At 38.8% G+C, this 27554-nt stretch overlaps 1 protein-coding gene across 5 annotated transcripts in view; it reads right to left on the reverse strand.

Moving 5' to 3' along the window:
- The window catches only part of PPARGC1A (PPARG coactivator 1 alpha), a 684626-nt gene that overhangs the window by 113157 nt on the left and 543915 nt on the right, over positions 1 to 27554 (reverse strand). Inside the window, exon 1 of one of the 5 annotated variants that reach the window (XM_054683748.2) lies at positions 16040 to 16059. The exons of the other annotated variants lie outside the window; for them this stretch is intronic. The gene's annotated coding sequence lies outside the window, so the exon portion shown is untranslated. Of the gene's footprint in view, positions 1 to 16039; positions 16060 to 27554 lie in introns of those variants that run through there. 5 annotated transcript variants of the gene reach the window in all.

Here is a 27554-nt window from a genome sequence, read left to right on the forward strand (position 1 = left end):
CCTATTCTTCTTCACCTTTACAAATGCAGCCTTCTCTGCTTCTCTAAGTTCATAGTTCATAGATTTGGTGGCTAGAATAAAAATAAAAATAGTAATACAGAAATAACATCCAGCATTCGGTGAATGTTTACTGTATATCAAATGCTGTGCTGAGTAGTTCTGTAGATTATCTCATTTAATCCTTACACTAACAGTAGAAGTAAGTATTATTACTAATCTGATTCTAGGGATAAAATCACTGAAGTTGAGAGAGGTTAAGTAACTTTTCTAAAGACAAAAGCTTGTAAGTGGGAGACCAGAAACTTCAAGACAGTCTTATTTGGCATCACACATTTTGTTCTTAATGATCAGGCTATGCAGAAAAATAGCATTTTTTGTTTGTGCCCAACAGTCGCATAACTTAGACATCTAGGAGTCTCTTCACAAATCAGAAGGGAACCACAGCTTCATGTTCAGCAGGAAGATAAAAACACCACACACATCCAGCTAAAACCACCAGGGAAATCAAGAAAAGGCAGGACTCAAAGATGAGCACAGCCAACACATGGCACCCTGCTCTGATCAAAAGAAGCCTTACAACAAGTGTCTCTAAATTTGATCTGACATACCATTTAAAAGAGTGCACTGTTCTTTGCAGATCAACCCCTACAGTTAACTTGGGGTGTCTGATTCAGGTCACTGAAGCACACCCCCAAGGAGAAGAAACACTTATTATAATGCCACCCTTCTCCTTAAACGAAATGAAGGCTCCTTTTGAAGATAGCAATTCCAAACAAAGGCCGGAGTAAAACACATATTATGACCACATGAAAAATCTTATTATAAAGATGTTTTCCAGCCGGGCGCGGTGGCTCATGCCTGTAATCCCAGCACTTTGTGAGGTCTTGGTGGGAGGATCACTTGAGATCAGGAGTTCAAGACCAGCCGGGCCAACATGGTGAAACCCTGTATCTACTAAAAATACAAAAATTAGCTGGGCATGGTGGTGCATGCCTGTAATCCCAGCTACTCAGGAGACTGAGGCAGGAGAAGAACCCAGGAGATGGAGGTTGCAGTGGGCCTTGACGGTGCTACTGCACTCCAGTCTGGGTATTGAAGTGAGACCCTGTCTCACAAAAAAAAAAAAAAAAAAAAAAAAAAAAAAAAAAAAGAAGATATTTTCCATGCTACAACTGTGTTTCCATGAAGTACATACAGTATGTTTATCTAATCTAGAACAGACCTTAACAAATAGACTTTAACTTTGCCTCTTAGCATCAATAGTAGAATCAACGTCCAACAGATATTTTGCAGCCCCTGCTTGGAAATGTAGTCAAATATGAAAAGGGTCACATGGATTAAGGTCACTCAAAACTCACTGTGGTGCCAGCCTTCAGAAAGTGGGGCTAAAATATGTGGCTTTCTGATCTCCTCTCATTTAGGAAATAAGAATAAAACAAACTCCACTAAATTTATTTCCCAAACTGTAGGCTTTGGGAACTTTGTGGCTCTGATTCAGGAGTAATCATAGCTAAGCTCCAGAGTGCCTGGGTCACCTGGCAGTCTGGCGAGCTATCACTCAATAGGGCAGTTTCCAAAGTAAATGGCCCAGAACACAAAACCAGAAGAGACTGCTTCTCCTGATATCTTTACACTTTCTGGAGCTAGAAGAACAAAGGCCATCAGAGATGACCTATGGCTATTTAGAGTAGACCCATGAATACTAATTCTGAAACCCCTACTGCCACCATCACCATCGCACCTAAAAAAACAAACAAGGAAGAACGAAACATAAACCACTGATTATAACCGAGTAGCAGTGAAAGTTGCATGCACTGATTCTGTAATAGTTTGATGTCTGACGCAAAGGTAGTGATTTATTTTTTAACAACTAACTTTGTAAGAAAGCATTAAGTTTACATTCATCACCCTTTCTCGATTTGCAAATTATGCATTTAAAGACACAGACCTCAAAGCAGAATTAGAACTCAGTCACATGCAGAATACGTTGTTTGTGAAGGCTGTGCATTCAGTAAGGAGTCCCAGAGACACAAACCTGAGTGTGAAGTCCACTTCAGTACACCCTACCTCAATACCACTAGTTAAGCTGCTTAACTTGTCTGATTCTTTATTTTTCCATCTCGAAAATGGGGATAATACCTACCTCACAGACTAAACATGGGAATTCAAGAGGACTAAGTAAATGGTTGTAGATGAGGAGCCTTTTAGAGCGCCTACTCTGCAGTTCGCACTATATAAATGCCCTTTTCTACTTAGTTCGAGTGGCTCAGCTTCAGTTAGCTTTCTGTTCTCCTAACCTTTCCTCTTCCTCCTTACTTGGGGCATTTTAAAATAAAATGCACACACTAAGATTTCTGCATGTTTTATCCCACGATGTGGGCGTTGGGACTCAGGAATGCACAAACATGTATGGGAAGCAGCGGCTCGTGTTCCCCTCTCTGTGGGTGCCTTGCGCACATGGAGAAGGAAGAAAGAAGAAAACTGTTTGGGGCACAGAGTGAGCCTCTAAAATCAATGTGTAAGAGAGGCATTTTTGAAGATTAAAGATTTGTATGAAAAAAATTGAAAACTTTGAAATGCGCAAAGTGATATTTGAATTCACTACCGATGCTTCGTCATGGGATGTTGGGGCACATGTTTGTGGAAAGGTACAGTGCACATTGCCACCAAGTGTAACTCTTTAAGAGAACGAGCGACAGTGTCTGCATTTTCCAATTTCAAGTGCCTCTTTAGGTATTTATAAGCAAAATCATCAAGAATTAAATGTGAAAAATTAAAATTTTAAAAATTCCAAAAATAGGCGAAATGCAGTAATTTCTCACTCAGAATAAAAGGAAAACTTGTAAGCTAGAGTACTTATATGTACTGAAGCTTTCTTTGAATATCCGTATCATAAAACTACTCTATAACTACCCAAAGTTGAAAATAAGTAAAATAAATTGGTGACATAGGAGAGAAGAAATGTAAGCATAAAATTCATAGATTATATCTCTAAATATTACAAGTAGCCACCACCACTCATAAGGAGAATAGGGAACAGGAAAAAAAAAAAAACACCCTACTTGGAAAATTATCCAGAGAAATATATCTCTTCAATTCATGTGTACAGTAGTTATTTATGTCACAGACAGTAACTTTAGACACGTCAAAGGGTGCAGAACAGACTTTATTCTTACCTACATGAACTCTGCCTATGAAATTCTAAATGTTCGCAGTCTTTCCACCTTATAAAGTTGATCCTAAAAAATTAAAATTAAAACTAAAAATCCTTGATAAAATGCTCCACTGGGGTCCAATAACTACCTTAGCTCCATGATGCCAGGATAAACAGACACACATCACAAAGCTCTCTACACATGGGTGCATGTGTGGGAATGTGTGTATCTGCAAATGTGTAGAACACAAGATAAAAGTGGAAACCTCAATCAGAATTCACTACACTCCAAATGATAGTTCCGCAACATCCCAGGTGCTTAACTTGTGTGAGATTTTATTGCTGTCTTCTCTGAAGCTGCTTACAGTCTGAGTAAATAGAAGATCCAACATGTAATCAATCAAAATATCCACATGTGATTAGTACAGTAGTTGAGTGCATTGAAGGAGAAGTGGTGGGGATCAGCCAGGGTCTTGAAAACAGATCTAATTAATCTCCGAAACATCCTAGAATGAGTATGCCAGTCAGGCCCTATGAAGACTTTTATAGGTCCCTGACCCGTACGTAATTTGAAATAAAAACTAGACTCATTACTAAATTATGTATGTATAGAGAAGCTCAGTAAAGTCCTAATATTTGTCATAATAGCAGCTACAATTATTACTTTAAAAGATCAAATATAATAGTCTTTTAAGGAAAAATGACTGGTGCCCTACGTTGGGCTTGTGCATTGCTGGATGCCCTAATCACGAGGTTAGCATAGTACTGGCGAAACCTGCGTGGATGCCAATGTACAGATATAGGAAAATAGGAAAGGTTTGGCAAGACCTTGCTTATTCATTCATAGCCCCTCTAATAAAAGTTCTGGGATCCAGAACAAATGGTTACAAGAGTCATACTTGGCTGGAGAAGAACACATGGATTCCTCTGGCTTTTGAGGGGTGCCTGCTGGGACCCCAGGAAAGTGACAGGCAGAAGGAGGAGGGATGATGAGGGAGAGACAGCATTCCCTTTGACATGAGGCCAATCTGGAGGCAGAACCAGGCTGTGACACTTCCTAACTCTTTGAAATGGGCCAAGACCCTGAATGTCCCTGGGCCTCTATAAAATAGAGATGAAACCACTATCCTTATCAGTGTATAAGGATCAGACACCTAGCTTGGCACCTAGTAGACATTTGGTAAATGTTAGTTCTTCTCAATACTAAGGAGGCTAGAAAATAAAAAAGTCCTAGTGACAAATGATGAATCATACCAGGTCCAATGTTAGCTGCTAAGGGAAATACAAAGAAATATGAAAGGTAGTGGGAGCCAACATTTGGCTCTCAACCAGGTGGCAGAATACAGCTGCTAATGTGATTTTATTGTGAAAATTGTTCTTTAATCCATAAAATAGCAGCAACTCACTAGAAGACCAGAGACATAAAATCAAGAGTAGTTTACAATGAAAATAGGCATGTATATTTTACACATATATATGTATATGTGAGTGTATATATATAAAAAATATATATCTATATTATATATAATATAAATATATAATATATAATAAATATATATAAAATATATAAAAATTTATACATATATTATATATAATATATATTATATATTATATAATATATTATAATATATAATAAAATATATTATATAATATATTATAATATATTATATTATATATAATATATTATAATATATTATATTATATATAATATATACATATATATATATTATAATATATAATATATAATATATAATATACTATATAATATATAATATATTATATAATATAATATATATTATAATATATAATATATAATATATAATATACTATATAATATATAATATATTATATAATATAATATATATTATAATATATAATATATAATATATAATATACTATATAATATATAATATATTATATAATATAATATATATTATAATATATAATATATAATATATAATATACTATATAATATATATTATATATATTAATATATAAACCCTATATATATTATATATTAACCCTATATATAATATATATTATATTATATTATATTAATATATATATAATATATATAATATTATATTATATATAATATATATAAACCCTATATATATTATTAATATAATATATATATTAATGTATATATATTTTTGAGACAGAGTCTCGCTCTGTTGCCCAGGCTGGAGCACAATGGCACAATCTCGGTTCACTGCCACCTCCACCTCCCGAGTTCAAGCGATTCTCCTGCCTCAGCCTCCCAAGTAGCTGGGATAAGAAGTAGGTGCCACCATGCCGGCTAATTTTTGTATTTTTAGGAGACATGGGGTTTCACCATATTGGCCATGCTGGTCTTGAACTGCTGACCTCATGATCCACCTGCCTCAGCCTCCCAAAGTGCTGGGATTACAGGTGTGAGCCACCATGCCGGCCGTATATTTTATATTTTATACCCATTACTATTTAAAGTGCTTTACACTTATTATCTTATGAAATGTCAACTATTGTTATCTCTTTTTTCAGATGGAGAAACTGAGGCAGAGAATTAAGTAACTTGCTCAGGGTTACACATGTAACATGCAGGAAGGGTGACACTTGAACCTGGGCAGCCTGGTTCCAGAATTCATGCCCTCCCCTCCCCTCAACCCCCACCCAAACTGCCTCGCTCTAACATCTGCCAAACTTTTAAATCTTTACTGTTTAAAACTGAGTGAAGCACTAAAGCAGCATAGTTGAGTAAGACCTGGATCCTGGTTTCCCGGCAGCCCACAGCCTAATAGAGAAAATGGAATCAATGAGTCTGGAGTAACAGAGAAATCTACAGGACATAGTGAAATGCAACAGAGAAACCCAGGCTGCCTAGAATAAAGTGGAGAAGGAGAAGCAGGTGTTAGCAGAACAGTATTCCTCCCCCCTCCCCTACTTTGATATCAACCTACCTGTCCCTAGCATAGCACTGGGCACATTCAGGAAAAATGATCACCTTTGTCATCTTTGGATAATCAAAATAACATTTCCACTAATCTTATTTACAAATATAAACAAAATAGAATCTATCCCCATAAGGTGTCACCAATCTTCAGGGGGCAGTGATGTGAACACAAATACTTCTAATATGCATCCCCATGGTTTATGGCTATGACCTGAGATCTTGAGATGACAGATACAATATAGAGCTAGAGTCCTGACATAATCACACCATCAACTTCTGAGAATTAACTGATGATTTTCCTAATGGATCATGAGTTTGAAGTATTTGCTCTTAAATGTTGATAAACTGAGATAAACAAGCATACATTTATCCAGGAAACACATGTTAAATTATAATTAGTCAATAACTTTCCAATTGGACAAGAAATTGACAGTGTCCATCAAGGACTAGAGAAATTGTGATAAGTCAATATGAATTTCACCAAGAAATATATATATATACTAACATGCATATTGGTAGCTTTAAAAAAATCACTCATTTTTATTGTGGAAAGAACCCTTAACATGAGAGCTACTTCTTAACCTATTCTTATATGTACAATACAGTATTTTTAACTCTGGGCACACTGTTGTGCAGCAGATCTCTAGAACTTAGTCACCTTGCGTAACTGAAACTAAAAAGCACCTGTTTTTATAAAGGTGTGATCCTGGAAGCTTCTCCGAAACTGCATGTCCCCAAACATAACCAATTTCAAACGGAATAATTGCAAAATGGAAAGCTTGAACCACAAAGAGACCATTAGGATAAGTGTGAAAAGATATCCAATATGAGAAATGAATTTTTTAAGTGGGGAAAATTTTTAGAAAAGGAGAGACAGAGAATTCCCAGTGAAGAGATGGCATTTTCAAGAGCAGGTTCTAGAAAATTCCCAGTGAAGAGATGGCATTTTCAAGAGCAGGTTCTAGAAAATTCCCAATGAAGAGATGGCATTTTCAAGAGCAGGTTCTAGATTGGGCTTTCTAGGTCAGACCAAGAGACAGCTTGTTGCAGAGTAGGACTTAACACCCCTGGCTTCTGACAGTGACCTCAGCTCACAGCTCTACGGCCTAAGGAAAGGTACCAAGGCTTTCTGTGTCTCAGTTTCTTCACGTATAAAGCAGGAATCACCATGCCTATATCTTAGGGTCTTATGATGATCCCATCAGGATCATGTGAGACAATACAACTGATTCTTAATCATGTGTGTCAATTTGGCTCGGCTATGGTGCTCAATTGTCTAATAAAGCACTAGTTTAGATGTTGCTGTGTGGGTTTTGTGTAGATGTGATTAATATTTATAATCAATTGATTTAGGTAAAGCAGATGACCCTCCATAATATGGGTGAGCCTCATCCAGTCAGTTGAAGGCCTTAAGAGTGAAAGCTGATGTTTCCTTGAGAAAGAATTCCCTATGAGCTATGAAACCTGCCTGAATTCCCTGTTTGCTGGCCCACACTGTGAATTCTGAACTCAAGACTGCAGTGTCAACTCTTAAATGAGTTTCCAGCCTGCCCTACCAATTGTAGCCTTGCCAGCCTCCACAATCACATGAACTAATTTCTTTTTTTTTTTTTTTTTGAGACGGAGTCTCACTCTGTCACCCAGGCTGGAGTGCAGTGGTGGGATCTCAGCTCACTACAAACTCCGCTTCCCGGGTTCATGCCATTCTCCTGCCTCAGCCTCCCGAGTAGCTGGGACTACAGGCGCCCACCACCACGCCCGGCTAATTTCGTTTTTTTTTTTTAATTTTTTTATTTTTAGTAGAGACGGGGTTTCACCATGTTAGCCAGGATGGTCTCAATCTCCTGACCTCGTGATCCGCCCGCCTCAGCCGCCCAAAGTGCTGGGATTACAGGCGTGAGCCACCACACCTGGCCACATGAACTAATTTCTTAGCATGCATGTGCACACACACATACACTCTCTCTCTCTCAACTGATATATGATATATATCATATGATATATGATATATATAGAATCTCTCAATTGGTAGATATTATATATATTATATATATATAATATATATATATATATATATATATAGAGAGAGAGAGAGAGAGAGAGAGAGAAAATCTGTTTCTCTGGAGAACCCTAACTGATATATCTTCCAACTTACTGAATTCTCTCTATATGGCAGCAGTGATCAAGCACTTTAAAAACTTTAACTCTTAAATCCTTTTCTCTCTGTTTCCAACCACACTCCCACATAATAAAAGAGCATATGGAATGGAGGCCCTTCCTCAGTAGTAGAACAACTGGTGAAATGTGTAAAAGCCCAGGATAGTAAGTTTCAATGTGATTTCAAAACCAAATCTAGCACTCTCTGAGAAGAGGAAATGTGAATAAAATGAGACTTGGAGATATTTACAACATAAGCTCCACGAAGACAAGAACAATGTCTTGTTCACAATTATTTTCTTAGGTCTTAAAATGCTAACTGAACAACTCGGTAAACATGCGTTGAACAAATGGATCATAGAGTTCTATAGCTAAGTAGAGGCAGGTGGGAATTATTTTTTTCTTATTACTTGGTATTAACCCAAACTATTTGACATCTGAGCTGCTACTAGAGCCTCACAGAGGAGGCATGTGCTCATTCATCCATCTGCATCCATCCATTCACCTCACATGCACTGCGTGCCTTCCACATTCTACAGGCTGCACCTCAGGACTGTGAAGATGAAAAAGACAAAAGGCTTGCTTTTGAAACACTCGCAGAGTAGTAAGTTGAATAAGCAAGTTATATTTATATTAATGTTATGTACTGGAGTAAAGCTAAGCAGGAGCTGCTAGAAAAGTCCAGAGAATGGACACCTAACCTCTTCTGGGAGGGATTCATCCTTTAAATGAATCTTTATTGAAGTCAGCTCTGTGCCAAGCACTATGCTATGCCATGAGAGTATTCCCCTAATATAATATTAAATGTTAATCATGGTTAAATTTTATTGAGTGCTTATTACTGTGTTTCAGGCATTGTTGTAAGACCTTTGCATTTATTTACTGATTCTCTTCATACTAGGGAATCTGGTATGTGTTAATATTTTTTAATATCCTTTTCTATAAGACAATCATAGAGACATACATTCACATACTGCCTTTTCAAATACTTATTGATCACTTGCCCTCTAAAATACACTGTTGGGCAGCAATTTAATCAGCATATAGTGTCTGTCCTTAAAATTAGTGGAGGAAACAGACAGATCCACAATCACTACAATCTCAGGCTGTCTGACTCCCACAGTCCTGCAAAGGCCTTGTTATGAGCGTAATCACAAACACACCACCTCTAAAACTTCCCCAAAACTTGAGAATCTGATTTTGAACACAGCCAACACAAATGTGTTGAGAATGTTTCGTCCCATCCCTATATAAGGAAAATAACCAAAGAGAAATATTTTTAACATACATGACAGATATCTTCAAAATTGTATTTAAAAACAACTCTTTCTTTCCATGACTAACCATGCCAACGGCAGTCAGTGCGGCCTGAACCTAACATAGCTACCTTAGATGTCAGTCAATATCAAGATGTTTTCTATTACCTTCCAGCCACTGACACAAACAAAAAGCATTGTTTCTCAAGATCTAATTGCTAAGAGTGGGCACACAGCAACAGAAGATGCTGATATCAATATTTTGTATTATTGATAAATAGCAAGTATTTGTCATCAATTAACAGCAATTATATATTGCAATAATTTCTGAAGGAATCCTTATAAATAACAATAATTTTAATTACTGGAGAAACCTACCACATCCATCAACATTCATGGCTCCCAGTAAGTATGGAGGTCCAAGGAAGTTCCATAAAACTTAAAAAGGAGGAGAGACTCCTTCGAGCTGAAGGAAAATAGCCTGTCTTCATTTCTTTTGTACTTTGGACTGACTCCATTCGGTTTTTTAATGTTTAAAATTTATTTTCTTTTTTTTTAAATGGGATTTTTGGTTACATTAAAAGCTAGGCACATAAAACAAGGCAATAGGAATATCATATCAATAGCAACACCATATCAAATCCACTTAAAATGAACAGGGAAGTAAATGCTAGAACATACCTGGAATTCACCATTTTTTGTAGCTGAGTTCTGAATTGAGCTTTGAGTTTCTTGGCAGTTTAGACAAAAATTAAAGTGTGTTGTATTAAATAAATTTCATTATCCAACAAAAGAAAGCAGACTTCCCTGACCTCCCTTATTCAATAGTAACACCATCCTAGTCCCCAGCCATTTCTTTTCAATTTCTGATTCTTTTCTATTTTTCTTCATAGCATTTATCAGTTTTCTAAATTCTATCTTTGGTATATTTTCCATCTATTCTGCTAAAATGTAACACTCATGAGGACAAGAGTCTTTTTTTGTTGTTCACTGTTTTAGCTCAGCTCTAGAATAATGCCTGGCACGTGGCAAATGTGACATAGACATGTGATAGATATAGATAGTCAGATAGACAGATTTTATTCCAAATACTGAATTCCAGGAGAAATTTATCATGAAGTCCCATAAATAAATTACACCAGGCCATGAGGCTATGCTGAGGGGGAGAGACAATAGCCTGACAATTCATGACCAGCATAAAATAAAAGGCACATGCAAATGTGTAGTGACAAGGGAAAAGTATTTGGAGCAGAAGATCTAAGTCCAGCTCCTAAGGCCACCACCGCCTCCCTGTGCCTTCTATCAGGCAGCATGGCATAACTGTGAAGCATCTGGGCTCTGGAGCCAAGTGGCTTGGCTTTAAATCCTGGCTCTGCCATTTATAGGTTTATAAGCTGTGTGACCTCCAACAATTTATTTAGCCTCTCTGTGCCTCAGTTATTTCATCTATAAAATGTGGATAATACTTCAAAGAATTACTGTGGGAATTAAATGAGTTTATGTAAGTAAATCAACTATATAAGGCAATAAGTAAATTACATTGCCTGGCACAAGTAAAACAAAGTACTGGCAGTTAATTTGAACTTACCCTTCATTCGTAAAACATGGATAATAACTACCGTTGGCATAGATGTAAGGATCAATTAATCTTAATATGTGATAATGTGCTTAGGTGTTTTAAATAAATGACTATTTTTTATTTTCATGGAAGAATATATTCATCATAAGGCTTTCAGAAAATGCAGAAAGATAGAAAGGAGAAAGTAAAATCCCCTACATCCTAGCAAACAATGAGAACCACCATTAGCATTTTCCTGTATAAATTTCCAGATTTCTTTCTCTGCCATAATCACATGCAGATTTATATGTGCATGTGTGTGTTTATGAAAACATAATTTTTAAAGAGCTAGATGCACACGATATACTGCTCTGAAACCTGCTTTTTAAAAAAAAACATATCATGGGTGTTTCATCTCATATCTCACGTGAGTAAATAAAGATCTATATCATTCTACATAATAGCTGCCTACTATTCCATTGTATGAAAGTGCCTTGATTTATTTAGGCAATACTCCATTCACAGACAGTTAAGTTGTTTCCAATTTGTGGAAGTGCTTTGTAAACTACAAAGTAATATACAAATGTTAGTTATCATCACCACCATTTAAAAAATAAATATCCAGACATTATCATTAAACTTGTGAAGGTCTTCTCTCACTATTTCTTTAACCGGCTGGAAGTGGTGCTTCGATCTAATTATATTAACATGAACATTTTTAAAACATGACATTTATGGATTCCACATCTGAACACACACACAAAAACAAATGAACTACTGAGTCAGAACTAGGGGAAGGTGTTGTGGACTATTCCCAAGAGCCTGTTTCTCAGTACAACGACTGTGTTCTTGTTCCCCGCACATGCTACCTCACCCTCCTCTGCCTGTAGATTGACATCACTCACTGACTGCTGCCCTTTTCCCCAGAACCTACCCATGGCCTCAGAATTTTTGACAATGAACTCCAAGTAGTCATTATGAAGCAATTGGAACAGGCAGTAGAGACGAAATGTATTAGCTAAACCCATGTTGAAGATACAAAGAATAAAATGGGTACTTACTGAGTAGCTACCATGAAGTGTGTACATGCTGTAAGTGGCAGATTTCGCAGTTATATTACACCACTGACCTCCTAGATTCCCAGCTCCTTGCTATTAGGAACAACATCATACTCTTTTCTGTGTTTTCTTTCTTTCTTTCTTTCTTTCTTTCTTTCTTTCTTTTTGAGACGGAGTCTTGCTCTGTGGCCCAGGCTGTGCCATTCTCCTGCCTCAGCTTCCCGAGTAGCTGGGACTACAGGCGCCCGCCACCACGCCCGGCTAATTTTTTGTATTTTTAGTAGAGACGGGGTTTCACCGTGTTAGCCAGGATGGTCTTGATCTCCTGACCTCGTGATCTGCCTGCCTCGGCTTCCCAAAGTGCTGGGATTACAGGCGTGAGCCACCACGCCCGGCTTTTCTGTGTTTTCATCTTTTCCTGATAAAAGACCACGTAAGGGTAGGTACTTAATCAATGTTGTTCATTTGTGGGTGAGCAGTTGAAATAATGAGTGAAGCCCTGATCTTATGTATTTTACAATCTCATTGATTGATAACTAAAATTAGTAGTGCCAATGTATTCTTTGAAAATTAAACCTGCCATATTATTTCTGGTAGGATGGGGTTTGGTAAGATATCCAAATGCATGAAAACAAGCAAATCAATATCGCCACTCTTTTTGTAACAATAAATTTTATCTATTAATTAATGTTGTGACTTAGAGCAAATGTGCATGGCAGGAAACAGAAGGCCCTGCTGATACCAATTTTACAGAAGGATGTAGTCGGTCCATTGAGATACATTGTGGATATCTATGCTATGGCTCTGGTGCCGGCATGAGCTGGATGGATTTAGCTTATAAAACTCTGGCCTTTCACCTGTTCAAGGCTACAATTAACCCCTCTGTGAGTTTCATTCACCTAAAAAATATTTACTGCATGCCCAATAACTACCAGGCAATGCAATAAGTGCTAGATTTGGGGAGGTCCGACACAACAAAAATAATTTAAATTCTTTTTTTTTTCTTTTTTTGGGGGGGATGGAGTCTCCTTCTATTGCTCAGTCTGGAGTGCAGTGGCATGATCTCTGTTCACTACAACCTCAGCCTCCAGGTTCAAGCAATTCTCCTGCCTTAGCCCCCTGAGTAGCTGGAATTATAGGTGCCAGCCGTCATGCCCAGCTAATTTTTGCATTTTTAGTAGAGACGGGGTTTCACCATGTTTGCCAAGCTGGTCTTGAATGCCTGACCTCAAGTGAGGTCACCTCGGCCTCTCAAATTGCTGGGAATACAGGTGTGAGCCACAGCACCCAGTCAAAAATAATTTAAATTCAAAATCAATTATACATAAACATTTTGGGTCTCTTAATGAGACATCATGACAAATATTACTTATGACTACCAAAGTTAGGGCTTGCATATTTTTATCTTCTAATATTAAAATATAAACCCATTGCTCTGGTCAGGAAGATCTTTTTACCCAACATGGAGGCTAGTCAGTAGATTTCATGGTCCCCTGTCTATTCTAACTATTTCATGCTGACTATCAGAAATTGTTTAAAAAATAATAAAAAGTAATAATGATTTGATCATTCCAGGGCTCTGGAAAAGTACTGCAATTAAGCAGAAATGTCTAACATGAATAAAGATAGGAGCAAGCGGCTTCTGTGTCAAGGATTTGCAATTCCTATCCTATACATTTCATGCAAACCCTGCTTCTCTGTCCTCTACTAGTCTCTCTGTTTATTCTGCTGGTTCTCTGTGACTTATTTTAGGACCCATCTATTTTATAAACCATGACCCAACATGGTTAACATTGAGTGCTTCTCCTATCCATACTGCACCTTCTAGCACTTGATTATAAATCAAGCCTCACCCTTCTCTAATTTCATCAATTGGATAGGTCCTATTTTTGAAAAAAATAATGTAAAACTCCTGAGGGCAGCAACTTTACATACACATTGTTTTAACTTGTATAGCACCAAGCATACTCCTAGCTATATCAAAAGTGCTCAACAGATACATTTAGGATAATGTTTATACTAGTCCTTATAATGGTAGTTTGTTTCTACTGTGGTCAGTTGCATTAGAAAAAAAATTAGTCTCAGACCCCTAAAAATTCGGCTTCACATACTTACCACATGCACAACTTTGGATCTATGTATTAAAATACATTGGGCCTCAGTTTCCCCATCTCTAAAATATAGAGATGGCAACACAAAGTCTCCAAGTCCCAGACTAACCTACCATCCTATGATTTTACACATCTTAGAAGGTATTATGCCTCAAGGAGGACTTGTGCAGTTTGAAATATCTCTTTTCATCTAATAAAATGAGTAGTTCTTAAAAAAAAAAAAAAAAAACGAGTGAATGGTGAATCCCTTTAAGAGGCAGCTCAGATTTTGCTTACTCTCTCTTCTAAGTTCCCAATAAATGAATGGTGATTCTCTCCTCTTGCTTCAGCCCTTAAAAAAAGTCCATCCTCTTACTAATAGAAAATAGGATTTGAGTGATGGCCCTTACACTAATTGGTCTGGAGCCCTAGATAAAATATTGTTATTGACAGAATGTTCTCCCTTTTTCATGCACAGATAAAGTAGCTTAGCAGAACATACAGACAGAGAGCAAGTGGAGGACAAAGAAAGAATGCCTGAAACTTGGGTCAAATCGGAAGAATCAAGCCAGTGCAGTAAGGTTCTTGCTAATAAAAGATCTGCTAAGAGGATATAACAGAAGCCAGCATATTCAACAAGATAATGGGACAAGGGAAGCAAGAATCACCAGTGTTGAGTGAGAGGCTATGGAAAAAGCAAAGATCCAAAAGATCTGACTTGTTCTGTTTGACCCTTGAGGTCCACATAGGAGCAAATGTAAATGAAATAATCTTAGAGACAGTGATTTTTAACTCAGCAAGAAGAGAGGTATGCATAAAGAAATCCCATCACAAGCTGTCAGAAACTATCTATTGATTTTAAAAAGATAAAACATAAAATGTTCAAAGGAACATCATAAATATAACAGTATGGGTTAAGATCAAGTACAGGGAAGCTTCTACCGGTGGGACTGTATTCTGCCATGGCAGGTGATGAACTAGCTCCATAAACTACCAGGTCTTTTCCCTGAAAAGAGCCTCTGGCTGCTACAACTTGATCTATCTAATTTTTTTAAAAAAATGAATCCAAGGTTAATATCTATATTAGTCCTTATAATGGTAGTTTGTTTATACTGTGGTCAAAATTTCAATTTGTCATCCATTACCACTAAACTAACTACTAGACTGCAGAAAACTCTATGTGGCCAGCAGCTTGGTGATGCATTGAAGGAAGCAGTAGCCATGACAGGGCCAGCAAATGCCTTTTACCCCTGGGTGATTTAATTCAGGCATAATAGTTGTACAGTTCAAAGCTTCATTTTCCCTGAAATTCTAAAGTTGACTATGAGAAACCCTGTCTTTTCTTCTCTCCACTTCAACTTTCTTCCTCCCAGCTCTATAATCCTCACCCTCCCCTAAACTCAGAAAAGGGGAAATTATACAGCATTTTGCTAGAATTCTTTTACATTATCTTCCATCTCCTACAGTGTCAGCGCTTGCCCTGCTACTGAAATGACTGAAGCCAGGACAGACTCAGGTTCCTATTTGGAAGTAGCAGGGAGGTTCCTCCCATTCTTCAAACCAGTTCAGCCACGGGGAGCCTGTTCCAGCCAGAACTCCCATCTCTGCTGAGGATATACCAGCCGCAGGACCCAGCCTGGGCTTGCCCGTCCAGTAAACAGCAAGGAGCCTAGAGGACACAACCCAGAGGACTGGGGGTTCTTCCATAAAAGGGACAATTGAGTCTCCCGTGCCACCCCCCACCCCCTCCTACCACCTTTCTCAAAGGGAAAGGAGTGGGCTACACCACTTTGAGCACAGTGCAAAGCGAACAATTCCTTTCTCCCACACTCACCCCGTTCTTCTGAGGAATGGGGCTGACTTTGATTCTTCAGATTACATTCACAATTAAACTCTTTAAGACTTTGTACCCTGGGAAAACAGTAAACAACTCAACTCTTGTCCTCAGATAACCAAGTGCATGCGTGTGTGTGTGTGTGTGTGTGTGTGTGTGTGTGTGTGTCAGGGGACAGGGAGTATAAAAGAATTGAATTGAATGTGAAGGGATTCTTCAACTCCGGAGAAAGTCTACCACAAAGAGAAATGCATGTGGGTGAAACACCTTGTAATTTAAAACTATGTTTCTTTCAGCGTCTCCAGTTCTCGGCCTGAGCCAGGCATGGGATTCGGTTTGGCTGCCCTTACGTTAAAAATGCACTACACAGCAGACATCAGGGTGCCAGGCAGCTCATCATGTAAAGCCCCCAGGCACACTGAACACCATTTTGTTTGACATTTCACTGGCGACAATAGAACTGTCTGAAAATGCTCACACCCCACAGGCAGGTGGGAGGGGAGGGGTTAACAAGACAAGCGCACTTTGTGTGTGGCTCTTCTGGAATGTATTGGAAAAGGTACATGGAGCCTATTGAAAGCAAGTGTGGTTTTACTGGTGCATACTTCGTGGATTAGTTGGGAGTTGGAAATTATTTGGACTCAGTTTTCAAATGAAGGCTCAATCCTAAAAGTTAAAATAATAATGATTCTGTGGTTTAAAAGGAAACATGGCATTCACCTAAACGGAATACCTCTTCTTGGCCCCAAAATTATGGTGTGGTACTACAAGTGTCGGAGAGCACGTTCTACATGGTCAAGCCTTGCTTATTACCCAGGGACAGAGAATAACACCATTCATTCATTCATTCGTTCATTCATTCCACAAACATTTACTGAATATGCACAATGTTCATAAAATATTATGCATGCTTGAAGCTTAGCAGAGCAGAGAAAAAATGCCCAGATAATCAGAGATGGATTTTGACCTTATGGAATTTGCAGTCTTAAAGGGGAAATGCTACACAAACAACTAAGATCCTTCCAGAGAGTGCTAGGCAGAAATGTTAGGCATGTTAGACACAGACCTCTAATGGACTGGGTGCTTGGCACTCAAAGAGAAATTGATTCCAGCTGGGGCAAAGTCTATTGCTTAGCTTTGGTATCCAACAGAAGACCAGGAGTCCTCAACATCCCATCACATCAAGGAAGGAACATCTCCAAGACAACTTCACTTTCTTGCCAAAATATGCAGGTACACATCTATGTGTGGTCTGAATTTCTATAACCATCGAAGCGTTTCTCCTCCTTTCTTTCCCCCAGAAATGGCAGTGGAATAGATGCATTCACACAATAGCTAAGATGAACTCCATCATGTTTTAAGAGAGTTGGTTTTATTAGTTCAGTTAGTTCACTTTCCTTTGGTTTCATAATGTAAGAAACAAAAAGAGTAAGAGCAGTGCTTTATTTCAGTAGTACGGGATAAGGCTTTAACTTTCTGGGTCTGAGGCGGAGGTTTCTGCTGGCATCTTAGCTTTCTGTGTGTTTGTTTGGTTTACTCCTGACAGAGACAATGGAATGCTTCAATGAAAACGCCCAACTCATTTTCCATCTATGAATGAACAGAAGGCATCCCGTGGCTAAGGAGGGATAAATATTCCGCGCCACTGGAGGCCTGCTGGCTCACCCGGGCTACACCACTATTGTACCCACTCTGGCTTCCACATGCAATTTACTAAAGTTTGTGCTGTTTCATGTCAAGGTGATTTATCACTGACACCTCTTTGCCATTTCAACTGGGGGCCACTGCAATGGGGCAAGGTTCAAGGAAGTTGGCCGAAACTGAAGCAGACATTTTATCAGCTAACTATTGCATTTTCTAGTTCTTGACTTTTCCCCAGGAGCTTTTGCTTTTCATTTTGTTGGCTGCTTTTAACTCCTCTGATGCTGTACAACCCCAGGTTATTTTTTTCTAAAAACAATAGAGCCTTCAGTACACTGGGTTTTGTTGCTTGTTTTGTTTTTATTTTTTTTATTTTTGGTGAAATGATATTAGGGCTCCTTACCTCTAACAACTGAGTCTCGCCATGGTTTTGAGTGTGAGGAAAGTATTACTGAAGGCATTTAATAGGTGGACAGACAGGTATGGAATTGTGTTGAGGGCCTTAAATTATATGCAGGTCAGCAGAGGTAACAGAAACGTGGTTGTATGCTTGACTCACCCACTTGAAAACAATCCAATTCCATTATTTGTTCCTTTCACAACCTGTTCACGTGCTCAATCACTGATTTATTTATTCACCTATTCATTCATTCAACAATTGAGTGCCTAATATGAGAAATATTACTGTCCAGTGACAGCATACTAGTAGACCAAAAAAACAGTGAATAAGATATGGGTGCTCCTTACAAGGAATTCACAAGTCTGTGGAGAAACTACTCAGTCAACAAAAAATGCAAAAAAAGAAAAAAGAAAGAAAGAATGAAATGATTGCTAAAAAAGAAGTAACATCAAAAAGCTGTCAGAATACGAAGGAAGGGAATGTACCCTGATATGCATATATTTAGAAATAGATTCCAAAAATGCTGCACTTGTACTGAAACAAAATTTTAACTTGACCTCCTCAGATGGAAAAGGAAGAGGGCAATCTCATTCTTTTTCTTGAGATAAAATATTTCCCCAAAAGTTAACTTTTGAAATCATTTTCCAACTTCCTTTCCCTTAGTTCTCCCTCCACCCTCAATACCTTCTTCATATTCTCATTCTTTTTGCTCTAGTGGAAGCTATGTCATTTTCCTTGAGAGGACTACACTCCAGAGTACAAGGAGAAATCATGACATTTCTTCTGGGCTGGGCTGCATGCTCACTCTTTCCTATGGAGAGATGCCTTTTCAGAGCCCAGGAGGCAGGGGCAATTCCATTTCCGTGCTGGCTCAGCCCTGGCCTCTCCTGGGCACAGGTAGAAATGATACCAGGCCATGCTGAATCACTTACAGTGGTTCTGTGATGAAAATAACTAGTCACAGGAGACTGGCTTGGCCATCAAATTCATTGCATGTTGCTGAAAATCAACTAGGACTCCAAATGGGCCAGTCTTCAACTTCTTGGCAACCCTCTCTATGAAAACAAATGCTTTGCCTTACCCTTCCTATGAGATTCCCCACTCCCTTTTTTGGGGGGACTGTCAGCACTCTTTGAAGGAACGGAACAATTAATGTTCACAGTAGATGTCCAAGTGTCTAGGCCAGGCGTGGTGGCTCAGGTCTGTAATCCTAGCATTTCAGGAGGCCGAGGCGGGTGGATCACGAGGTCAAGAGATCGAGACCATCCTGGCTAACATGGTGAAACCCCATCTCTACTAAAAATACAAAAATTAGCTGGGCATGGTGGTGCCTGTAGTCCCAGCTACTTAGGAGGCTGAGGCAGGAGAATCACTTGAACCCAGGAGGCAGAGGTTGCAGTGAGCCGAGATCACGCCACTGCACTCCAGCCTGGGTGACAGAGTGAGACACCATCTCGAAAAAACTTTCATTCCATTTCTTTTCTTAGACAGGTGTCCAGGCAGAAGGATCTCAGAGTTTACTTTCTGCATACACAAACCTCCATACAGCACCATGCCTAGGCATGACCAACTTCCTCACATAGTTGCTTATTGAATTCCTCCCCTCACCCGCATCACCAAAGTGTGCCAGGATGTGATTTCCTGGCATAGCTCACTGGTCCTGCACAGTTTTTATTTAAGACTCTCCTGCTCTGTCCACCTTCATACACCAAACAGAAGAAAGGTGGATTCCTACCCCCACTTTCCTTTCTTTTATAGAAGAGTGATGGATTCATGGTGCATAAGATCAGAATACGTCAGCTTCAAGCAACACACATTATCTTTTGAAAAGTATGAACTACTGTAACAATTAAAGTGTTTAGGAGACAAACCTTCAAGTGTCCTCAGAAGAAATGTGTAAGCACAATTTTCTTCTAAAATGCAAACTTAGAGAACAAAATATGGGTCTGAAAGCATTTTGTTTTTAATTAACTTTTCTAAAAATCTTCTCAATTTGAGTGATCTTTTACTGACCCATTGTCGACTGGAGGAAACAATTACTTTGGTCATTGAAAGAGTCATTTTTACCAATGAGCTGTCATTATCAATCAATCTAGGGTTCTCTGCTCTAAATACAAAAATGAATAGGTGAATAAATCTGTAAGTGGATAAATTGTCTGCACACCAATCCCCGCAGGCCATGTGTTTATAAGTCAACAGCTTAAAATGAAAACATCTGATGAAGGTAATACACCTATTAAAGGAGCATAAAATTCCAAACCCAGTGGTAAAATATAAAGATTATAAAGCCTCTTAAAGGAGCCATCAAAGCAAACTATTAAATGAATACATCTGCTCTGTGCTAGACTCTAGTTTATAAGTGCCGCTCAAAATAAAAGAGATTGAGGACAAACATTTCATAAAAGGATGTGAAAACCAGTGAAGGAGACGTATTTTGAGGATGATGAGAGAAAATGGAATGGATTCAGTTAAAAAGAAGAATTGACCTAAGCTCAGGCCAGGACTCACAGGAAAGGTTTTATGAGTCTAGTTTTCATTGGAAGGGGTAAGATGTGAGGAGGTATAGCAGAATCATTTTTCATGTCCAACTGTATACTTTCATTTTAGTCTACAGACAAAAGGGGAAAAAATCAGTTTAGCACTAGATAGTTACTTGCAGTGAAACCTAATACTAGAAAGAGAGAGAGAGAAAAATTTTTTTAAATAAGGAAGAAACTTCTAGTCAAGGCAGTTCCCATAAAATTTCAAACTTATAATGTTACCAAAGAAGTGTGGTAAGAGATTGGTGTTAGTTGGGCTCCTAGGACCATATTTCTACCCAACCCTCTTAAATGTGGTTGGTTTTAGTCATGATGCATTTTCCTGGTTTGCCTGACTCTCTGAATGCTGCTTCTCAGTGTTTCATCCTTTGACTGCTGGTGTTGCCTATAATTCTGTTTTCAGCCCACTTTGCTTATTCTTCTCAGTCTTCCTTGGCTCATCTCATTGCCTCTCAAGGCTTTAACCGCCACCATGACAGAATCTATGTCTCCAGCCCAGATTGTCCCCAGAGTCTCAGAGACAGCTGGGTACTCACCACCAACATCTTGCAGGACCAGAACACTCAAAATATACAAAATGGGCCTTAACATCCTCCCAACCTCAGCTGCGTGCCTGCCTGTGTTCTTTGCATCTGTTGAAAAGAAGTAACCCAATCCACCCAAACCAAAAATATACTCATCCCCTTCAATCTTAATCATTCTTAAGTCTCTTCCTTCCTTTCCATTCCATGATGAATGTCCTAGTTCAAGCCAGCGATCTTTCTAAAACTTGACTCTGGCTACATCCTACCTTAGTGTCTATCATTTCAGCCCCTCAACATTGACCTAGAGAAAGCGCTTGAACATGGCAGGAAGGTCTTCTCTGAGCTGGCCCCTGCCCTGCCTCCAGTCTGACCTCTTATCCCTCCCTGCTTCCTACTTCCAAGAGAATGCCCTTTTATCATGCTTTTGCTCCACCTCTACCTGAAGTCATTTCCCAAATCCTTTTTCCCTATCTAACTCTCTTCATTCTTTAAGAATCAGCTCAGTTGTCAGTTCTTCCAGGGAGTCTCACTGCCTGCTTGAGGCCATGTTAGGTCCTTCTGCTCATGGCTCCTCCAGAGCCTGGTGTACTCATCTACTACTGCACCCAGCACATTATAATCGCTAGTTTATGCGTCTGTTTCCCCCACAGACAATGAGCTCATTGACAGCAGTGGCTCTCTGTTATTCATATATATCCTCCATGCACATAACAATAATTACTGAATACATGATCTATCTAACAAAAACACATTTACACATACAGATGTGCCTTGACTGACAATGGGGTTATGTCCAATAAATCCATTGTAAGTCATAAATATCTAAGTCAAAAATGCATTTAATACATCTAACCTACAACCTAGCTTAGTCTAGCCTACTGTAAATGTGTTCAGAACACTTACATTAGCCTACAGTTGGGCAAAATTATCTAATGCAAAGCCTATTTTATAATAAAATGTAATTTATTGAATACTGTACTGAAAGTGAAAAACAGATTGGTTCTATGAGTACTCTGTACTTGAAGTATGGTTTCTACTGAATGTATACCACTTTTACACCATCATAAAGTCAAAAAATCAAAAGTTAAATTATTATATGTCCAGGACTGTCTGTATATCCTACATGGAGATATTTTAAAGATATATGTTATTATGCCAGTAAAATAAAAGCCTCCTATATATTTATTTCTTCACATCCATAAGAAAAGGTTTATGGTTTTTTCTTGTTTTTGTTTTGTTTAATTTTGCAGTTAGGAGAGAGGGTAATTGGATCTGTTTCACCTTTCTTGAAATCAATCAAATTTAAGCTTGAGTTTTACAAATTTTTCTAATAAGAATAATAATAAGTAATCCCTCCTGAGCACCTGTTATCTTGAAACACTGTTCTAGGTGCTTCATATGTCTGACTTAATTTTTCCTTGCAGTAGCCCCAGGCAGCCTGCTGTCTAGGCATTCCTATTCTTACCGTCTACACAAACTAAGGCATTGAGAATAACTCAGCCAAGTCTACCCACATCAGAAGGGATGGAATCTTGATCCAGCCAAGGCTCCTCAATTGTACTACACTGTCCACAATCAAAATTCAGTTTCTGTTATTGATTCCTACATCATGGAACAGAATTGTATTATGACTCAAAAATCCTTGCAGGCTTAAGAGCCAGTATGGAAATGGACTTTAACCAATCAGAATGCATCCTAGGACCCTGCTGTGGCAAGCATTAATCTTTTGGTTACTAGATCGTGAAGCAATTGAGGAGTTCCAAAAGCAGGAGCCACACTGACAGAGTCTGGGCACTTGGAGGGCCTGGGCAGCAGCTAGTATTTTAATATTTTTACAACTGGTACTGCCATGATGGTGCACCCCAGCCGAATATCAACCCTGGTCTGATGCATCAAAATAAAGATGTCAGGAAAAAGTGTCTGGACTATTTTCAGAGTCTGGTGCTTCGTTCGTTCAAGGTTATTGTTCTTGGATGCTGCTGCCACTAAGTAGAATTTCCTTAGAGGGAAAATTCACAATTTCTAGTGGGAAAATGGAGGCAGTGAAATTATATCCTAGGCTTCTAGGCTCTATTTCTCTTATATCTCCAGGCCCAACAAGGGTACCCGGCACAAAATAAATACTCAACAAGAATTGCTATGAATAAAATGCAAATCAAAACCACAATGAGATACCGTCTCACGCCAGTCATAATAGTGATTATTATTAAAAAGTCAGGGAATAACAGATGCTGGTGAAGTTGTGGAGAAATAGGAATGCTTTTATACTGTTGGTGGGAATGTAAATTAGTTCCACCATTGTGGAAGACAGGGTGGGGATTCCTCAAAGATCTAGAACCAGAACTACCATTTGACCCAGCAATCCCATTACTGAGTATATGCCTAAAGGAATATAAATCATTCTATTACAAAGATGCATGAACACATATGTTCATTGCAGCACTATTCACAATAACAAAGACGTGGCATGAAACCAAATGCCCATCAATGATAGACTGGATAAAGGAAATGTGGTACTTATGCAGCCATAAAAAAAAAAAAACAAAAAAACCAAGATCATGTCTTTTGTAGGGGACATGGATGGAGCTGGAAGGATTTGGAAGCCATTATCTTCAGCAAACTAATGCAGGAACAGAAAACCAAACACTGCTTGTTCTTGCTTATAAGTGGGAGCTGATCAATGAGAACACATGGACACAGGGAGGGGAACAACACACACTGGGGCCTGTCAGGGGATGTGGTTGGGGGAGGGAGAGCATTAGGAAAAATTGCTAATGCATGCTGGGCTTATTACCTAGGCGATGGGTTGATAGGTGTAGCAAACCACCGTGGTACACGTTTACCTATGTAACAAACCTACACATCCTGCACATGTACCCTGGAATTTAAAAATCAAAATCAAAATAAAATAATAATAAATAAATAAATAAATAAAAGTAACTCACCCAAACTGGATTAAATGTTAGGTCAACCCAGGGAGGTACATAGAACACCAGTCTATAAAGGATGCTAAAGTATTGCTATAGACAAAATGAGACAGAGCATGCTATATGTGGTAGAAGGAAAACTTGTGTGAGTTACTAGAGGTGGAAAAATAAAACCCCTGAGGATGTGCTCACATCATAATAGATGTTCCATCAACCACCATCTTAGGATGCCAGTTAGCCACAGACCTTTTATATGGTTGAATAGCACATGCAAGTTTGGAGCCAGAGCTGAACTGCTTGGAAAAATAAAAGGAGTAAGGCTAGTGCTGCCTCCCGAGGCTCTCCCACTCACACTTTGCTGGAAGTGGTTCAAGTCCCTCTGCAGTAGCAAAGTGTGAACACTGTTGAATGTTAATGACAGAAACCATGGCAGGCACTTTACTGAGAGGAAAAAGTGTGGCACCCATTATGGAGAGTGGGGAAGAAAGACTGGCAATGGTTTTACCCTCAGTGGGAGAAGGTTGAAGTGGCCCCAAGATTGAAATCATCCTGGAGGTGTTAACACTTCAAGTCTGTGTTCAAACTTTGCTGCCTTCTGCTGCAGAGGATTTGCCTACAAATAACAATAACAAGAATAATAACTAGAATAATACCTGCCACCTTTTATTTAGCATTCATTGCGCCCTAGGCTAAGCCTTTATGAGGCTCTTCTCATTACATCTTTTTAACAACCCTATGAGGAGGGTATTATCATTCCATTTTACAGCTGAGTGTTAACAGGGCCTAAACTCACCAAGGAAATCCTCAAAACATGACTGATATTCAACCTCTCCTATAGGTTTGCAGACTCTGTTTTTTGTCACCCCATTCCAGGGTGTCACATTAAATATATGTATCTTTTAGCATCCTTGACATCTTTAAATGATATCATCTGAATTTTTACCTAGATATTCTGTTTCATTTACCTTTAAGTCCCCAAATCAGGTTTGAAATTCCTTTTCATTCACACAGAAAGAATATTTATATTACTACCCATGGCTTCAAGCAGGACAAAATCCCTCTCCACCATGAGTGACTCTGAACTTGATTTTTGGTGTAACAGCCCTCACATTGTACCATTACATATATACTCAAGGGCAGAAAATAAATAATAAATTATAGCATTTCTTATGTTTGCTTTGCACCATCCAAGATGTCAATCACATTGTGGGGAGTAACGCCTTCTTACCACTGACATTTAGGTACAACGCTGAAGGACTATTTCTCCAGCTAGCACTTCAACACGGTTCTCTAATATCTTAAAGATCAACCTTAACAACAACAATGATGGCAAAGGTATGAATTTTATCAGTTACAAGGTATAAAAAAAGGTTTTGAAATATGAACAACCTTATCATTGATTTCTTTCTTTTTAGGCCAAAAGAGCATATATCATTCAAGCTATGGGGACAAAAATAAATTGTTGCCAGAGGCTGTTCAAATGGAAACCAGTAGCACCCTTCAGGGTTCAATGTACTTTTTTGTTTCTTTTTTCCTACCCAGACTCTCAAAGGGACAAACACATGCAGGAAAGTGATCCTGGAAAGAAGGGGTTAATATAAGCTGCACAGTGCACTCAGTGATGCCTTAAATAATTGTCACATGTCCCCTATAATCTGTCCCATGCTGTCAGCACTGAGTTAGTCATAATAATATCAGATAAGAGCTGTTCAAAGTGACACACTAACCAACATGGGAGCCACATGACTTTCTGGCTTGGCTACTGCCCTTCAGCTGAACTTTGGCTTAGAACACAAGGCTCCCAGAAGCAGCCCGGCACATGCCGCCGCGTGGAGTGTCCGGTGGCATTTTCCGTTGCTAGGGCCTCTGTTGCTTCACAGTCTAGTGAGGGGCAGCTGGGGATCAGTGACAGGGAGTCGCCTGCTCACCCCACCTCTGGGGCCAGGGAAAGGAATTGGCTGCTGTGGTGGCCGCTGCCTTTCTGAGCTTGTGCTGGGACTCCCTGTCCCCTCCACAGTTGATTAGTTTTGCAAATGTGTGTGTCACGCGTTATGCCAAGAACCACAGCAGGGAAACTCGGACCCCCAAAGGGAGTTTGTGCTGGAAGAGGTAGAGAAGGAATGTGACTCTTCGCTAAGAGGACACAAAGGCAAGGGCAGGAAGGAAGGAGGAAAAAAAAAGGAAGGAAAGTTATTACCTCTGGGTAGAAGGTTACTGTAGACTAGCTCTATTTTATTTGTTCTTTTCTGTATCCCCGCGCTGACTTTTTTTTTTTTTACTTCCAGCATATTTTAGATTTTTAATTTAAAAAGTTAAGGCACATATTTTTTAAAGGAGAATAAAGAAACAAAGAATAGTGAAAAAGAGGAAGAAAGGAAGGTGACCCATTCACTCACTGATTCATTCACAAAGCAGAGACCAGAAAGGAAGCAAGAATCCAATGTCATCTGACATTGGATTTGAGAACATTTATTGGCAGTGTGCCTCTGGCATACTTACCTAACACCTCTCTCTAAGCTTTATTATCCTCGGCAATAAAATGGAAAAATAATACCTAATTTACAAGACTGCTATGGGGATAAAAAGAGGTGATATATGCTAAGTGGCTAACAAGTGGTAGGTGCTCAATAATCAGTAGCTCATGGGAAGCCACGGAAGTTATGACGATCTTTGGAGTCAGAGATACCCAGATCCAAAGTCTGACTCCAGCACTTACCATGGTGTGACCTCAGGCAAATTATCTCACCTTGCGGAGCCTCAGTTTCTCATGTACAAAATGGGGATAATGATACCCCACTGTCAGGGTTGTTAAAAGGAGTTACTGTTAACGCTTTACACTTGGCAAATAATCAGGCACATGGTAGTTATACAGTAATTTGTAACAGGAGTTGCCATAGTGGTGGTGGTCATAGTAGCTAAAAATAGAAAGAAGGCAAATCCATTCATTAATTCAACAAACAGAAATAGCAAGATGTACAAGTAAAAGTAATAATCAGACAAATGTATAGAGAAGAGATAACTAAAAACCAAAGGTACTGATCAATAAAGATTGGAAGAGTCTAAAAGGACCCAAATACATGAGAAGACAGAGAACAAGAGAATGCTCTTAGTGGGACTAATTAGTTCCTCGCTTAGTTCCTCGCTTGGCTGGGAACTATCTAGTCCATCCTCCTTCTGCCTCCAGGGAGCTAATGCTATCCTTCCATTCTATAGATCGAAGTGCAGACGTCTCCAGTGGCTTTTCCCAGATCACACAGCTAATAAGTAGCCTAAAAGGGGCCAAAGCTCAGGAGTGCCCCTACTGTGCTCTTTTAGGAAAGGCATTACCAAAATTAAATATAAATAGAGAAACATTAGCAACTAAACTAAAAGCAACAAATGTCAGCAGAGAAAGATTATTGTTTACTTTAGGGAAAATGGAAAAAACGAAGTAGTGTTTTTTAAAAAAATAAAATACAAGAAATGGTATCTTAACGAATTTTT

This window comes from Pan troglodytes, chromosome 3 (genome assembly GCF_028858775.2).
Source record: "Pan troglodytes isolate AG18354 chromosome 3, NHGRI_mPanTro3-v2.0_pri, whole genome shotgun sequence".
NCBI classification, from domain to species: domain Eukaryota; kingdom Metazoa; phylum Chordata; class Mammalia; order Primates; family Hominidae; genus Pan; species Pan troglodytes.